This window comes from Canis lupus, chromosome 9 (genome assembly GCF_048164855.1).
Source record: "Canis lupus baileyi chromosome 9, mCanLup2.hap1, whole genome shotgun sequence".
In the NCBI taxonomy this organism is placed as follows: Eukaryota; Metazoa; Chordata; class Mammalia; order Carnivora; family Canidae; genus Canis; species Canis lupus.
The window spans coordinates 15,599,112-15,603,863 of record NC_132846.1 but is presented as its reverse complement, the minus strand read 5'-3'; the positions used below and the strand labels follow the sequence as shown (position 1 = coordinate 15,603,863).

Below are 4,752 nucleotides of genomic sequence, written 5' to 3'. Positions count from 1 at the left end.
CTGCCTCTCTCTTCCATTTATAAGGAACTCTGTGATTAGATTAAGTCCATCTAGATAACCTCCTTGTCTCAAGGTCATTTGATTAGCAAACTTCACCCCATTCACAACCTTAATTCCCTTTTACCATGTTACCTCACATTATCACAGGATCTGGGGATCAGGACATGGACATCCTAGGGGAGAAGAGGGCATTGGTCTACCTGCCAGAGCCATAATGCTGTAAGCCATATTCATAGACTTCCATTTTTTTATTTAGATGACATTTTCCTTTACTATTGATTCTAAACTTTTTCATTCATATGTTTATATTCCTGCCTTGTTCTTAACAGTTTGGTTGGCTTAGGAATTGTATTACAATATAGAAAATTACAATTTTAAGAAAATCGGAGCTAGTCTTAGACAAGCTCCAGCCCTGTGCTATATATATGATAGCCACTATCACATGTGACCATATACATTAAAATTAAAATTAAATAAAATTTAAAATTCAGTTATTCAGTTAGACTAGCCATATTTCAACTGCTTTAAGGTCATGTGACTAGTGGCTAATATATTGTAGAGTGAGCATATAAAACATTTCTATCATTGTAGGAAATTCTACAGGACAGTGCTACCTGAGACTCAACTGGTATTCTTCCTTGGTCTGGCACTTTCAAGACTACTTCCTGGCAGGTGTCATCACTCTGATGCCTTTTCTCTCTGAGATTTTCCTATAACTTTGTCTTAGACTATCAATAGAAAGTCAACTAGCACCCAGAGGTAGGAGAGCTCTGGGATCATTTCCAGGTAAATAAATGGCTAACTTTTCATCTTTTTTAACAGTATTTTTCAGAGAGATGTCCTAGGATGATTGCTATTATAATCAACTAGGATAGTTATTTAAATTTTAGTTTCTTGGACTATATAGTTGACCTTTTGAATCTGCATTTTGAACCAGCCTTCTCAATCATTGTTATGGAATGCTCAAGTTTGAGAACCACTGTTGGGAGAAACAATCAATATTAGTATCCAATTACCCAAAACCTTATAGTGGGATGTTAATTTGCATAGGAATGGAGAGCAATACCAAATTTTGGTACCAAAGGAGATATTTTTGAAGAAGGATTATTTTTGTTGCTGTTCAAATTACACAGTAGAAGGCCATCTACACATAGGCTGACTGCCAACTCACTGATTATCATGATTCAATGTGATAAAGTTCACTTATGTAGTAAGAATTAAAAAAATTGTTCAGGACATGAGGTAATTTTTTTTACTAATGTTTTAGAATTATGCTTATTTTGTAGTGATTTTTATTATTATTTTTATTGAACTATAGTTGACAAAATTATAAAATATGTTAAGTATACAGTGGAAAGAACAAATATTGTTAAAATGTCTATACTATCCAAAGCAATCTACATATTTAATGCAATCCCTATCAAAATACCAACAGCATTTTTCATAGAACTAGAACAAACAATCTTAAAGTTTGCATGGAACCACAAAAGAGGACTTCCTTCCTCTCGGAGCAAGATGGCGGGGGGCGAGGCTGGAGTGACTCTGGGGCAGCCGCACCTTTCTCGCCAGGATCTCGCCACCTTGGATGTTACCAAGTTGACTCCACTTTCACACGAAGTTATCAGCAGACAAGCCACAATTAATATAGGTACAATTGGTCATGTGGCTCATGGGAAATCCACAGTTGTAAAAGCTATTTCTGGAGTTCACACTGTCAGGTTCAAAAATGAACTAGAAAGAAATATTACAATCAAGCTTGGATATGCTAATGCTAAGATTTATAAACTTGACGACCCAAGTTGTCCTCGGCCAGAATGTTACAGATCCTGTGGAAGTAGTACACCAGATGAATTTCCTACAGACATTCCAGGGACCAAAGGGAATTTTAAATTAGTCAGACATGTTTCCTTTGTTGACTGTCCTGGCCATGATATTTTGATGGCTACTATGCTAAACGGTGCAGCAGTGATGGATGCAGCTCTTCTGTTGATAGCTGGTAATGAGTCTTGTCCTCAACCTCAGACTTCTGAACACTTGGCTGCTATAGAAATCATGAAACTGAAGCATATTTTAATTTTACAAAATAAAATTGATTTGGTAAAAGAAAGTCAGGCTAAGGAACAGTATGAACAGATCCTTGCATTTGTACAAGGCACAGTAGCAGAAGGAGCTCCTATTATTCCAATTTCTGCTCAGCTGAAATACAATATTGAAGTTGTCTGTGAGTACATAGTGGAGAAAATTCCAGTACCCCCAAGAGACTTTACTTCAGAACCCCGACTTATTGTTATTAGGTCCTTTGATGTCAACAAACCTGGCTGTGAAGTTGATGACCTTAAGGGTGGTGTAGCTGGTGGTAGTATTCTAAAAGGAGTATTAAAGGTGGGCCAGGAGATAGAAGTCAGACCTGGTATTGTCTCCAAAGATAGTGAAGGAAAACTCATGTGTAAACCGATCTTTTCCAAAATCGTGTCACTTTTTGCAGAGCATAATGATCTTCAATATGCTGCTCCAGGAGGTCTTATTGGAGTGGGAACAAAAATTGACCCTACTTTGTGCCGGGCTGACAGAATGGTGGGACAGGTACTTGGTGCAGTTGGAGCTTTACCAGAGATCTTCACAGAATTGGAAATCTCCTATTTCTTACTCAGACGGCTTCTAGGTGTACGTACTGAAGGAGACAAGAAAGCAGCAAAGGTGCAAAAGCTGTCTAAGAATGAAGTGCTCATGGTGAACATAGGATCCCTGTCAACAGGAGGAAGAGTTAGCGCAGTCAAGGCTGATTTGGGCAAAATCGTTTTGACTAATCCTGTGTGCACAGAAGTAGGAGAAAAAATTGCCCTTAGCTGAAGAGTTGAGAAACATTGGCGTTTAATTGGTTGGGGTCAAATAAGAAGAGGAGTGACAATCAAGCCAACAGTAGATGATGACTGAAGAATTCCAGGGAAATCACACATTTGGATGGAGTTGGAATTTCTCATTACAACCTAGGGGTATATTTTCAAAGCAATACTGGGAAATTAATTTCACAGCTCATTACCTTAGTGGTAGCTGTAAGGTTATTCTCATTTTTTGGTGATGAAAATTTAACCTCTAGTGCTAAAATAGGGTCTACAATAAATGTAAAAATTGGCATAACGTTAGATTCAATCTACATTTTAGCAGAAATTAATCATTCCCAAATAATGTCTAATTTATACATCAGTACAGGTTTGAAATGAAACTATTTGCTAGAACCAGCCTGTTCTGTAGCACACGTATCAAACCTATTTCAAATAAAGATTTTCTTCTTACTTTGAAAAAAAAAAAAAAAGGAACCACAAAAGACCCTGAATAGCCAAAGCAATCTTGAAAAAGAAAAACAGGGGTGCCTGGGTGGCTCAGTTGGTTAAGCATCTGCCTTGGGCTCAGGTCATGATCTCAGGGTCCTGGGATTGAGTCCTGCCCGACTGCATCAGGCTCCCTGCTCAGTGGGGAGTCTGCTCCTCCCTCTCCTTCTGCCTCTCACCCTGCTTGTGCACTCTCTCTCTCTCTCAAATAAATAAATAAAATCTTTAAAAAAAGAAAAGAAAAGAAAAAGAAACAACTGGAGGTATTGCAATTCCAGACTTCAAGTTATCTTACAAAGCTAGTAATCAAAACAGTGTGTTACTGGCACAAAAACAGACACATAGATCAACAGAATGGAATAGAAAGCTCAGAAATAAGCCAACAATTATATGATCAATTAATCTTTGACAAAGGAGGCAAGAATATGAGATTGGAGCAAGTCTTCAACAAATGGTGTTGGGAAAACTGGTCAGCTTCACACAAAAGAATGAAACTGGACCACTGTCTTACACCATGCACAGAAACAAACTCAAAATGGATTAAGGACATAAGTGTGAGATAGGAATCCATCAAAATCCCAGAAGAGGACAAAGGCAGTAATTTCTCTGACATCAGTCATAGTAACAGATATGTCTCCTGAGGCAAGGGAAACAAAAGCAAACATCAACTATTGGGACCATATTGAAATAAAAAGCTTCTACACAATGAAGAAAACAATCAGCAAAACTAAAAGCCAACCCACAGAATGAGAGAAGACATTGGCAAATGACATATTGATAAAGGGTTAGTATCCGAAACTATAAAGAACTGATACAACTCAACACCAAAAAAAAAACACAAATAATCCATTTTAAAAATGGGCAGAAAAGGGGCACCTGGGTGGCTCAGTCAGTTGAGCATCTGCCTTCAGCTCAGGTCATGATCCCAGGGTCCTGGGATCAAGACACACATTGGGGCTTCTCCCTCTCCCTTTTACTCATGTGTTCTCTCTCATTATCTGTCTCTCTCACATAAGAAAATAAAGTCTTTAAAAATAGTTTAAAAATGGGCAGAAGACATGAACATACATTTCTCCAAAGAAGACGCACAGATGTCCAACAGACACAAGAAAAGATGTTCATCATCAGGGAAATGAAAATCAAATTTTTGACAAACTTTTAGCTAGATTGACTAGGACAAAAGAGATACAAATTACTTAAAAAACAAAATTAAAATAAGTGAAAGTGGGGACATTACTACTAAATCTACAGATATAAAAAGGATTATAAAAGAATAGTATGAACAATTGTATGGCAACAAATTGGATAACTTAAATGAAGTGGATAAATTCCTAGAAAACACAAAACCTGCCAAGTCAAAATAAGAAAAAAAGAAAATCTAAATAGACCTATAACAAGTGAGGAGATTGCATCAGTAATCAAA

The 4,752-nt window shown here is 37.3% G+C and overlaps 1 pseudogene; it reads left to right on the top strand.

The window, feature by feature from the left end:
* Nucleotides 1–1,496: 1,496 nt before the first annotated feature.
* On the top strand, nucleotides 1,497–3,293 carry LOC140639829 (eukaryotic translation initiation factor 2 subunit 3, X-linked pseudogene; annotated as a pseudogene).
* The last annotated feature ends 1,459 nt before the right edge of the window (nucleotides 3,294–4,752 follow it).